This window comes from Stigmatopora argus, chromosome 24 (assembly GCF_051989625.1).
Source record: "Stigmatopora argus isolate UIUO_Sarg chromosome 24, RoL_Sarg_1.0, whole genome shotgun sequence".
Taxonomy (NCBI): Eukaryota; Metazoa; Chordata; class Actinopteri; order Syngnathiformes; family Syngnathidae; genus Stigmatopora; species Stigmatopora argus.
In genome coordinates, this window is record NC_135410.1 from 3,079,924 (window position 1) to 3,093,314 (window position 13,391).

Consider the following 13,391-nt stretch of genomic DNA (forward strand, 5'->3'; position numbering starts at 1 on the left):
ACAGGTTTAAAAAAAGACTCTGGGGCCTTGTTTGAACCATCATGTCATATGTTATTTAAATTGGGCCATTTTGCGAAGGATTTACTCTCCTGCTACCACTTATTGACAGGGATTGAAAGAGTAAAACAAAAAATCTACTGAAGTAAAGGAAAAGTTACCTAGGATATATTTTACTTAGAGTTCCCCTATCAAGGATTTTTACAATTAAATGATCTGAGAGAATCTTGTCAAATAGTACAGACGCTCCCCTACTTACGAATGAGTTAGGTTCCCAGCGATTGTTCATAAGTTGAATTTGTTTGTAAGTTGATTCAGTGCTATATTTTGTATCATAATTTATGTTTAAGGCCTATATAAGTATATTGAAGGTTTATATAAGTGCATTTGTATGTTTAAGGCTTGTACAAGTAACACACATTGGTTTCTACTGATTTTTTTTTTTTATAAAATGGAGAGAATATGTACAGTACTGTATAGAGAGAGAGAGAGAGAGAGATGTATGTATTAGAAACTGGCCGAAAGAAGCGATCTAACGACGATTGCACAGTTTTATTCTTTTTTTTTCATCATAAATGATGCGGTAGCACTGTATGGCATCATTCAATTGATTTGCAAACTTTGTGCAACGTTCAATATTTGGGTCCTGCTGCTCGATCTTTCTGTTTATAAATGGTACTGACGGTCGAAAGATTCAAGTTGTTATGCCCGTGAAACGCTCACCACTCTCACGCGCATCAAGCTTCGTTATTATTGCCACTCGTTTCAAATGAAATGGCTTGCCTCTTCCTTGCAACTCCCTCAATAGAAGCCTTTCGCTTTTTAGCAACCATATTCAATAATGGATGCACGAGATATTTAATGATACAAATGAAAAAGGTTCTTTGCGCACTGGAGATACGTTCACGCACTTCCGCATTGCAACGAAGAAGGTAGATGCTGGGTGAGCTGAGCCCTCACAGCGCCAGGCGTATTAGCGGCGGAAAGAAGCATTACTCGGAAAAAAAATACAAAATCGAACTTACGAACATTTTTCGACATAAACGCAATTTGCAGACATGTTCGTATGTACCGTTGTTCGTAAGTCGTATGTTCGTAAGTAGGGGAGCGTCTGTATTCTAAAGTTATCAAGACAGTCAAATCCATAGCTATTCAAAATGTGCAACAAAAATATTTGATACTGTTATGAGGCACAATTTATTCAAATGAAGACATCATTGCAGAGCCTAGGATAAGTTGAATCATGTCAGTGCAATGTTATGATTATCTTTTAAATCACATTCCATTCTTCTTGTTGATGAGGCAGTGTCTCAAAATGAATGAATAAATGACTAATAGCTGTTATTACCAGAAGAATATTCAGCAAACCTAGCATTCATGTTTTTGTGATGTGGGAGGAAACTGGAGTACCTGGAGAAAAACCCACAATGTGCAAGAATGAGTTCAGGATGTGGACGAACTCCTCAGAGCCCTGCACTACTTGTTTCATTGTGCACCAAAAATTTCAGAGATGTGACGTTGTGATAAATTTTCCCTACATTTTGTTGACATTGTTAGCGGTAAAACCCTACTGCAATGAATAAAACCTTTTAAATTTGGCCATATATTGTCACCTTTGTGGAAAAAGTCAAAACAAAAGTGCTCCCGAATCCAAGGTCATCATCATATGACACTGTTGCAGAGGTCCAAATTGATCCCCAAGTTGCACTACTTTACGTCTATCTCAAGAAGTTTTCAATCATTTCTCAGGAGTGTAGCAAACGGATGCCCCAATGATTCTGTTCCTTGGGAGATATTTGGAAGATCAGGGTAGACCTAATGACTACTAAAAATGTATTGATGCTTTATTCATTTAGCACCGTTACTTACAGATGATATGAATATTAGTACTGTGATCCTTCACCACTTTGTGGCTTTAGTACATCGTATTTTTTCTTACACAAAGTATAAAAAAATGTTCAAAATTCACCCTGAAACAAGCAAACGAAAGACAGGAAATAAAAAAATGGCAGAAGTCAGGGCCCCGCTTCTTCTTCAGCGCTGAATTGGTTGGCACAGTAATCCCTCGAATATTGCGGATATTGTAGACCAAGGGTAGGGAACCTATGGCTCGGGAGCCACATGTGGCTCTTTTGATGGTTGCATATGGCTCTGAGCTAAAATATGGAAACCGGTGGTGAGAGAGCCGAGTCCCGAATGCACCAATAGGAACGTCACGTCGGCACTGTGGCATTGACTTTTTTTTCATTAGAGTCTTCTGCATCTATTCTCTCATTGATACTCATTGATATTCATTGATTAGCAACAGCGTAACAATGTTGTCAAAAGAATTCAAAGACTTTTTGTACTTTAAAAGTGGTAAAATGACTAAAAAAAATGGCACATTTTCATGTATTTTTACTTTTAAATTGTGAGTATGGCTCTCAAGGAATAACATTTGAAAATAGGAATTGTTTATGGCTCTCTCTTTCAAAAAGGTTCCCGACCCCTGTTGTAGACGATACATGGCCGCGATAATAAAAAAGCGGAAGTAGAATTACCCCTATTATTACTCCCATATTAGTTTTCGTGCCTGTACTTCTGTATAGGCATGGAAACTAATATGGGAGTACACAAGTACAATTATCATGAAGTGTATTTATTAAATATTAAAGCAATAAGCATATAAAAAGACTAATGTATTAATATCAAAATTTAATGTATATATTTAAAAAAATGTAAATATGGAAAATACTGAACACAGTGAAAAAAGGTCATTTCTGCTTGATATAAAAAAAGTTAGTTCTTCTCTGCTTAATTAAAATAAAAAAAAGGTATTGTGAGCTTTAGTCCAAGGAAGAAAGTCACATGTCATCTGGAACATCAATTTATCTCTTTCCATGTGTAACGTATACGACACAATCTATAATATACAGATTATGTTAATGGCGGCCCGGCGGCCTGAGTGGTTAGCACGTCGGCCTCACAGCTCTGGCTTCCTGGGTTTAAATCCAGGTTGGTCCACCTGCATGGGTTTTCTTTGGGTACTCGGTTTTCCTCCCACATTTCAAAGACATTCATGGTAGGCTTATTGGACACTAAATTGGCCATAGGTATGAGTGTGATAGTGAACGGTTGTCCGTCTCCTCGTGCCCTGTGATTGGCAGGCCACCGATTCAGGGTGTCCCCCACCTCTGACCCGAAGTCAGCTGGGATAGACTCCAGCATCCCCCACGACCCTAGTAAGGCTGAAGCGGTTCAGAAAATGAATGAACAAATGATCTAGTTCAAGTCTTTTTCATCAGATTGGAGGGGCATTGGATCATCGATGGAATCTTCAGGAGACGCCGAAGGAGAGGTTTTCAGAAGGAGCTTTTGCCAGAGGCTTTCAATACACATGGAAGATGTTGCTGTATAGTTGTGACCACTGTTTCTTTTTTGGTACAAATATGCTTTTGTCAGGGACATGAAACTGTCAAGACGATTGCCATTCTCCAAGGCTATGACTGTGTTGACATCAATCTCTGGGGCATTTTGCTTCAAACTGTGAGCCATATTGAAAGTTTCTTGCCAAATTCTCAAAGTACTAAAACCATGTTCTTCATTGTTATTGTTGTCTCTGTTTGCGGGGAAATTAAACTTCTAATTCACTCCTCTGCGCCGTCCAGCTGTCAATTAGCCATCCAAGGAGCTCTACTTTTGGATAAGTACAACGACGCCAGCCCGCTGCTTAGCCTCAAATGGAATCTCAACTTCCATGGTGCTCCACCACGCTGTCCAGCCATCCTCGCCGCCCAAAATGCTCTATCTTCGGACTAGGGCGATGGCATCCGCCGTAACGTCGCCCGGAGCTCGCATTTCTGACAAAAATCCACCCTCGCTGAGTCTCACGGGTGCTCAGAAAGCTCTTATTTCAGATAAAAATGACGGCCATGGCCCTCTTCCCGCCATTTTTTTTCTCTGTGCTGAATTGAGGGACAGACCTCTGTCTTCCGCCATTTTCTTAGTGACAAACGGAAGACCGGGAAGTGCCTTCCGCTTGCGAGCTTCAGAGTGGATTTTGACATTTTTATGAACTTCTTTTTTTAAACTTTAAAAAAAAATCCGCAATGTAGTGAAGCCACGAAGTGGAGAAGGATACAGTGTTTAACTGTGGAAGAATGATATATAAAGGCCGAGAAGGACGGCATCTTGCCTTCTCCGGTTTTGTTGCGAGTGAATTCCCCATTGCACCGATCACCTGTGGAGACAATCAAAAACACCTGGGTCACACAAAAGGTAGCAAGCAGGAGATGCACCAGGGTCAGGGAGATGGCAGATTAACTCAATGAGCAATCTCATGGACAGGTCAAACAGGAAATAAAACAAAACAAAACCAATCCCCAACATAATGCCCCATCTAAGAGACAGATTCCAGACATTCCACAGAAACAATACAAAACAAGAAACCCCAAAGACCAGATGGGGAGGGCATGGTGGGGACCCAAAGTGTAGTCTGGCTGGCGTCAGGGCTGGTTCGGCCAGTCCGACGGACTTCCGGTTCGGCCCATCAGAAGGCGGCAGTCATCCAGTCCGTCCCACGAGAAGGCGGGGGGCTGACTGATCCAGCGGTTGTCCAATCTGGCCGACGAGAAAGCAATGTGCTGACCGGTCCGGCGGTCTTCTGATCCAGACCACGAGAAAGTGGCGGGCTGGCCGGTCTGGCGGTCGTCTGGTTTGGTGGTTTTCTGATCCAGCCCACGAGGAAGCGGTGGACTGGCGGGTCCGGCAGTCGTCCGGTACGGCCAAGGAGGGTGCAGGGGGGCAGTTAGTCCAGGGGTTGTCTGATCCGGTCCAAGAGAAGGCAACACGGTGGCCTGTCGTCTGATCCGGCCCACGATAAAGCGGCGAGCTGGCCGGACCGCTGGTCATCTGGTCCAGCACACGAGGAAGCGGCCGACTGGCCGGTCCAGCGGTCGTCCGGTCCAACCCACGAGAAAGCGATAGACTCCCCAGTCCAGCGGTTTTCCGATCTGGCCTGAAAAGTTTCCTGGAAGAATGATTGATCACAGGCTGCCTGACCCTGAAAGCATGACTTGTCGACAGCCACCTTGCCCTGGAAGCATGAGGGGTCGTCGACCGCCACCCCGTGGAAGCATGACGGGTCGCCAGCCGCCACCCCCTGGAAGCATGACTGTTCTTCGCCGGCTGCAGCCCCCTGGAAGCATGACTGTTCTCCGCCGATCGCGGTCCCCGGAAGCATGATGGGTCGCCGGCCACCTTGCCCTGGAAGCATGACGGGTCGCCAGCCATCTCTCCTTGAAGGCATGATGGGTCATCCGCTGCCTTGCCCTGGAACCATGATGGGTCGCCGACCATCTCGCCTTGAAAGCATGCTGGGTCGCAGGCCGCCTTGTCCTGTAAGCATGATGGGTCACAGGCGTCGAGGCCCTCGTCGTCCCGCATGCCGCCATTTAGCGAAGGCACGGGCGCTTGAGAACAGGGCGCCGGGATGGGCGATTGATAACGGGACGCTGGCACGGGCGATTAATAACGGGGCACTGGCACGGGCGCTTGATAACAGGGTGCCGGCACGGGCGGTTGATAATAGGCCGCCGCCAAAGGTGCTTGATAAAGGGGTCGGAAGCTGGCTATGGAGAGCAGGTTGCTTGAACAGGCACGGGAGCCAGGGAGTGGAGCTGGTGAATAGAGTGTTGACTCGGGAGCTCGAGCTTTGAAAACTACCCTATTCCTCCATCCTCTCCACGGTGCTCATCACCGCCTCCGAGGTACAGCGTAGCATGACCGTTGTCCTCTTCCACGACACAAGAATAGTCATGCCTCCATGTCTCCCCCCCCCAAAAGGCAATTTCCCGATTATCAGCGGGCGCAGGTTAAATGTCCTACCTGAGCTCCCCCGCCAGCCATCACATGGAGGTCCACTTCAGATGGCCAAACGGGAACCAAAGTAGGGGTCAGTGGAGAAAGTATCTGGGGAAAAACTCTTCGAGGGAGGAATGTGTCGTAAATCAAACCGGGCGAGGAAGTCACTGTCCGAGTCGAACAGATTTATCAGCTCCGGACCATTTTCACAATTCAGAGTCAAAATCAAGATAACAGGGTGGATTATCAGAGGCCAACGGAGGAGCACAGGTAGGACCGCCTGAGCAGAGGGAAGAGGAAAATAGTCAGCAGGTGGCTGACAAGCAGGCTTCCCACTGGGTCCATAGCTGTTCGGATCGTTCTGTCAGGTTTTGCAGATCATGAAGAATGGTAGAATCCAAATGCAAGGAAGCAGGCAAAAACAGAGAGTAGAGTGCACTAAGAGACATTTCAATAAACAAGGCAACATTCTCAAAAAATAATAAAGACTTTGAAATCAAACAACAAAATCAAACCTGACAGGGAGGACGTGGGGAAACGAGGATCACAGGACATGATGAGAACCAGGTGCTTTCTAATTACAGAAATTAAACATTTCTTAACAGAACTTTAAGATGTTGTGGCAACCATATTGCTTCTAATGTCAAAATATCTCAATTCTTTCGATGCTTCATATTACTCCAATAGTTGTCACTTTCGAACAAGAAATAAAACGAAAACAAAATGAAGGTGGAACTTTCTTTTATTTCAAAATCAAGGCTACTCGCTAAATAAAATATAGACGGCAGCGCCACGACCTCACTAAGATGGCCACGCCCCGACCTCGCTAAGATGGCCATGGCCCGAGCGAGCAGTGACGGGAACGTTTCGCGTTTTATGCAGTTTATATTCGTTACCAAATAATGGTGCACTTAAGAAAACGTAGACAAATATTTCATACAAGCAGGGGAAATAGTTTACATGCCATCTGTGCAGAAGACAAAAATGTGTCACAAAAAGGCCGAGCCCATGGCAGGAATCAAAACAGACGGGGCAATTGTGATTTCCTCGTTTATTTTACATCACATAATCAAAACGTTACCGGGCAGCTGGCGAAACTTAATTAGCTGCCCGAAAAGAGTACCAGTTTTTGATGTCGAGCTCTGAAACACCAAAATATTATATAGACATATAGCAGTTAATACATATTAACATTCATTCATTTATGAATTTTCGGAACCACTTATCCTCACAAGGTGGTGCTGGAGCCCATCGCAGCTAACTACATCACCAGACAGGGGACATCCTGAATTGGTGACCACCCAATCGCACGGCACATAGAGACGGACACTCATTCATGCTCACACTCATACCGAGGGGTAATTTAGTGTTCCACCAGCCTACCCCGAACGGAGTATCTGGAGAAAACTCACATAAGCCCGGGGAGAACATGCAAACTCCACACAGTGAGGACACACCTGAGATCGAACCCTCAACCCCAGACTGTGAGGCCGATGCGCTAAACACTCTTCCGCTTACATATTAACATTATTTTTTTTCATTAATTGATTTTATGAACCGCTTTACCCTAGCGAGCCACGGGCCAGGGGACACCCTGAATTGGTGGCCAGCCAATCACAGGGCATGAGGAGACAAACCATTCACGCTCACACTCATACCTAGGGGCAATTTAGAATGTCCAACCAGCCTACCATGCATGTTTTTAGAATGTGCGGGGAAACCAGAGTACCCGAAGAAAACCCATGCAGGGAGAACATGCAAACTCCACACAGGTGGACCGACATAGATTTGAACCCAGGACCCCAGAACTGTGAGGCCAACGCGCTAACCACTCAGCTGCCGGGCCGCCATTAACATGATCTGTATATTATAGATTGTGTAGTATACGTTACACATAGGAAGAGTTAAATTGATGTTCTAGATGAGCTGTGACCTTCTTGCTTTTGTCAAGGAATGTTAGGAAGTAAGAGTGGTGAAACTAAGGATGGGGTTTGCAGTTTATAAGATAGTCAGAATCCTCGGTCAAAATTTTGTTAGAACATTTTTTAAGTGATATTTGAAGTACCCCACCACCTGCACTATTATATGCCTTGACGCCCAAAAGATGCACACTCAAACACTCAAAAGTGCCTGCAACAAATGAAAAAGCCTGAATCATGAAATTTGTGGGGGCAAAGAGGTTCTCAGGGGAATCACAATGTTAACATTGGGTGTGTGTGCACGTGTGTGTTCTTTTTTCAAGGTATGCTATCAATCTTTTTTGATTTCCACAAAATATTAGATTAACGGGAAACATTACATGTTTTACTTTATCTAAATGCAGGTGTTAAGATAAAAAAAAACAATTTCAGAGGTAGCTCTTCACTGAGGCCCGAGAAGATAATTAAATGGCCTTGCGTGCATTGGGTGGAAAATCAAGAATAGGCAACTTCCTGTCCCAAGGACAAGCCACCGCTGAGCACGGCAGAGATGGGGAGAGGTGTGGATTCCTGCACCCCTTTCTTATCAGAATAGGGGGGTGGGGCGTGGTGTACCCCATTTGTATAAGAACGCATTGAATGTCCTTGTTATAGGACGGTAGCATCGCTAAAGCTTGAGATGGTGAGAAGAAAAAAAAACTTTTCACGTTTGTCCTTATACACTTACAAACATCCCACCTCAGACATTATGTTATAATAATAATAATAATATTAATCGGACATAGGCCCTGTCGTCACTATCAACAACACAAAAAAGCCTACTTGTCATCACACCCAGAAACTGCGTGTGACGAAATTGGTGGTGCTTCTCCATAAGCTGCGTTTACTCCGCAAAATTATTGTTGAATTTTTAGGAGATCGTTGATGATTGTGGAAGTTTATCACTTCTGCAAATGGAGCATTACGTGTTACGCTGGTTTTGACCTATGTTGTTTCATTGCTATGAATGCACTATAAAACAAAATCATTTTTTTCCATAACAAATAATTTAAATGGTCTTAATCTGTTCTAAGATGCTCTAAAATAATGTAAAAGAAGGGGGCAAACAAAGGAAACATTTGTTTATCTTCCATACTGCTTATCCTCACAAGATTCATGTGTGGTGCTGAAACCTATCCCAGCCAACTATATGGGCAGCAGGCAGGGGAGACCCTGAATTGGTTGGTAGTCAATCGCAGAGCACAATGAAACCGATAACCACTCACGCTCACAATCACACGGCATCCGAGTGGGTATCAAATCCAGACTGCTCGCAAAAAAGTCAGACAAGAGAAGCACTGCACCATCGGGTGGCCTACAAAAGAAACAGTACAATTAAAACATAAGAACGACAAAAAAAAACTTTGTGGTGGGGAGCATTTGGCATATGTATATTAAATGTTGGAGATGTAGAAGATGAGGATGAACGTTACTTCTAGGATGCATGGTAGCGTATGTTTCATTCTAGCACTACCATGTGTTGTGCCCTTTAAGATGGCGCGCCTTGAGTATGGGTTGAATACAGAAATTACACCTGCAACTGAGATAGCACCCTTTGAGTTAGTGCACCCTATTGGCGTGAAAAAATGGGATCTACCTACTTTGAAATGTTATTGCCAAAGTTAATTGGTGTGGATGTAAATGATGAGTACTCAAACTGTTCCCATTTTAGGAGTAAAATGTGACCTTTTTGGGACAGCCCATTATGCTATATGTTTTTTTGCTGTAAAAACATCTACATTGACAGGACAAAACCCCACATTTTACGCAAGCACACACAAATTCATTGATTCTCTTCCGTACCGCACATTGCAGGGATCACCGGGGCCCATCCCAGCTGACTTCGAGCAAAAGGCAGACTGCATCCTGGACTGGTCGTAAGTCAGAGAGAGACAGACAACTATTTGCATTCACAATCATAACTACTCGCACCGAAGTCAGGCGAATGAACCACTACACCATCAGTGGGTTCGCACAAACAATCTTTTTTATTTGTATTCTCCAGTTTCTTCCATGCTGCGAATAGGACATAAAATCTAGCATGTACATTTTAAAACTTGAACAATTGTTCAGATGAATGTTAGTGCTTGATCTACATACACCTTGTTATCGAAAGACGATTTAGGAATGGAGGGTTTGTGATTTGGAAATTCTTTTGGAGATCATACTATTCTTTTATGTCATGTAAAGCACTTTTGTACAGCGGTGATTGAACGGACAGGATAAAAATAACATATGAGGGAATGTACCGGATCTATTATTTCATCTCACGTTTCTTCTTTTTCCTACTCAAACTGATTATATTGCTTTTTGCTACCTTTTAATCTTTCTATCTTACATTTTTTTGTGGGTCTATTTGTGTTCATCTCACTTACCCTTGCTCCTTCTCAACACCTCTGTCTCTTACGTTTATCTCCTCTCTCCTCTCTAGTCGCTCTGCTTGTCGCAGGTCATAATCCATGTCATGCCAGTTGATTGGGGATTAGGACTAGCAGTTTATTCACGGCAGGGAGAATGATACAGCGCTTAGTGGCACAGGCTCCTGCGGCAGCCGCTTTCCGCTGAATTAGCAACATGTTTGAATGAGATAAAAGAGACAGCTTACCCCACCGCACTATTCCAGCTAATCTCGATACAGCTGTGAAATGAGCTGGCCAGCCACTCTAGTATATTCTGACCAATACTGTCATTCGCTCGTCTTCCCCACACGCACAGTTTCAGACGACACTTGCCTCAAATAACACCTGGCAAGAAATACACTTGATTTAACATGTGCATACACTAAGAAAACTGTTATTATTTCACACTAATATTAAGAGGTCATATACAATAACCAGGCTACAAAGAAACACACTGCCTTCCGCCCAAAGTGAGCTGGGACAGGCTCCAGCAAACCTGGCAATCCCTATGAGTATATACAGTGGGGCAAATAAGTAGTCAACCAATTGTGCAAGTGATCCTACTTGAAAAGATTAGAGAGGCCTGCAATTGTCAACATGGGTAAACCTCAACCATGAGAGACAGAATGTGGGGAAAAAAACAGAAAATCACATTGTTTGATTTTTAAAGAATGTATTTGCAAATTATGGTGGAAAATAAGAATTTGGTCAATACCAAAAGTTCATCTCAATAATTTGCTATGGACCCTTTGTTGGCAATAACGGAGACCAAACGTTTTCTGTAACTCTTCACAAGCTTTTCGCACACTGAGGCTGATATTTTGGCCCATTCCTCCATGCAGATCTCCTCTGGAGCAGTAATGTTTTGGGGCTGTTGTTGGGCAACACAGACTTTCAACTCCCTCCACAGATTTTCTATGGGATTGAGATCTGGAGACTGGCTAGGCCACTCCAGGACCTTGAAATGCTTTTTACGAAGGAAGCCACTACTTTGTTGCCCTGGCTGTGTGTTTGAGATCATTGTCATGCTGAAAGACCCAGCCATGTCTCAACTTCAATGTCCTTGCTGATGGAAGGAGATTTTCACTCAAAATCTCTCGATACATGTCAGATCAGTCGTCCTGATCCCTTTGCAGAAAAAAAGCCCCAAAGCATGATGTTTCCACCCCCATGCTTCACAGTGGGAATGGTGTTCTTACGATGCAATTCAGTACTCTTTCTCCTCCAAACACGAGAACCTGTGTTTCTAAAAAAAAGTTCTTTTTTGGTTTCATCTAACCATAACAGGATGCAGGATTTGAGTCCCTGGTGGCGCATTGTGTTACTGATAGTAGCCTTTGTTACTGTAGTCCCAGCTCTCTGTAGGTCATTCACCAGGTGCCCCCGTGTGGTTCTGGGATTTTTGCTCACTGTTCTTGTTATCGGGGGTGAGATCTTGCATGGAGCCCCAGATCGAGGGAAATTATCAGTGGTATTGTTTGTCTTCCATTTTCTAATAATTGCTCCCACAGTTGATTTCTTTACACCAAGCGTTTTAACTATTGCAGATGCAGTCTTCCTAGTCGGTGCAGGTCTACAATTTTGTCTCTGGTCTCGTTCGACAGCTCTTTGGCCTTGGCCATAGTGGAGTTTGGAGTGTGAGAGACTGAGGTTGTGGACAAGTGTCTTTTATACCGATAATGGGTTAAAATAGATGCTATTAATACAGGTAACGAGTGGAGACCTCGTTAGACCTTGTTAGAAGAAGTTACACCTCTATGACAGCCAGAAATCTTGCTTGTTTGTAGGTGACCAAATGCTTTTTTTCTTTAAAAATCAAACAATGTGATTTTCTGTTTTTTTGTTTCACATTCTGTCTCTCATGGTTGAGAATTACCCATGTTGACAATTACGGGCCTCTCTAATCTTTTCAAGTAGGAGAACTTGCACAATTCATGCTTGATTAAATACTTATTTTCCCCACTGTATGTATAAATATAGGGTTTGATATATATATATATATATATATATATATATATATATATATATATATATACATACATACATACATACATACATACATACACACATATATGGCAGATTAGTGGTGAGTGTGTCGGCCTCACAGTGGGAGACCTGGGTTAAAATCCAGGTCGGTCTACCTGTGTGGAGTTTGAATGTCCTCCCCCTGGTCTGGGTATTCCAGTTTCCTCCAACTTTCCAAAGAGATGCATGGTAGGCTGATTGGACACTCCAAATTGGCTGTGTTAATGGTTGTTTGTCTCGTTGTGCTCTGCGATAGGCTGGTCACCAATTCAGGGTGTCCCCTGCCTCTGGCCTGAAGTCAGCTGAGAGAGGCTCCAGCACCCCCCACGACCCTAGAAAGGATAAAGCGGTTCAGAAAATGAGATGAGATATATCAGTATCGATCTCTTTCTTAATCGGACCAGCCTATATATGAAGAAATCTATTTAAAACTGGTTTATTTTGGCAGAGATGCAGCCGCGACACTCCCCCATTATCCTGCCTGGTGTCTCATGCTCCAGCCTTGCATAAACAACCTGTACAGCTGCTCGATAAATTGAGGCTATTGATGTTGTTGCGACTGCTATGCTTTAATTCGGCAAATGTTATTGGTGATAAACACGCACACAGAGATGAAACATTTCCTAATTCATAATTTCATTTGTGGAAAAAGCAAGTCAAAGGGTCAGGTCCAAGTGAAACCAGAAGTGATTGTAGTCAAAGTACAACTGGAATATATCTAATGTCTTTTTTAACATTTTGTCAACATTTTGGCGTAGAAAGCCACTAAGTCCAGTAGTGGAGTCTGAGTTATTTAATTTAAGTTGTGTTAAAATGTTGTGTTAATGTTTAAAAGTAAAGTTTGGATGAACATATTACCGAGATTAAGAGACTAGCTGGATACTTGCATTGATTCATTTTCCCCATTGGTAATTTTGGAGTGAAACAGTGGGTACCATAACTTGTGAAAGTGTGATCTGTCTGACATGTTTTCATTCTTTGGATCACTGGAGGACAGTATGCATTAATAAAACCACTGCAAGGAATTAAAAGGAAGCCGTCATTTGATCCATAATTGATTCCCTTTATATGAGAGGGCTAGGGAGTACAAAACACAGTCTGATGTAGATAACAAGCACATTTTCCATGCCATGACCGCAGGTTGGAGAGAGTAAGCGTGCTCTGCTTTGAT

At 43.3% G+C, this 13,391-nt stretch overlaps 1 protein-coding gene across 1 annotated transcript in view; it reads right to left on the reverse strand.

Moving 5' to 3' along the window:
• Positions 1 to 9,765: 9,765 nt before the first annotated feature.
• The window catches only part of LOC144069335 (uncharacterized), a 45,588-nt gene continuing 41,962 nt past the window's right edge, over positions 9,766 to 13,391 (reverse strand). The window contains exons 5-6 of the mRNA XM_077594636.1: positions 12,337 to 12,552; positions 9,766 to 10,540 (exon numbers count right to left, since the gene is read on the reverse strand). The gene's annotated coding sequence lies outside the window, so the exon portion shown is untranslated. The remainder of the gene's footprint in view (positions 10,541 to 12,336; positions 12,553 to 13,391) is intronic.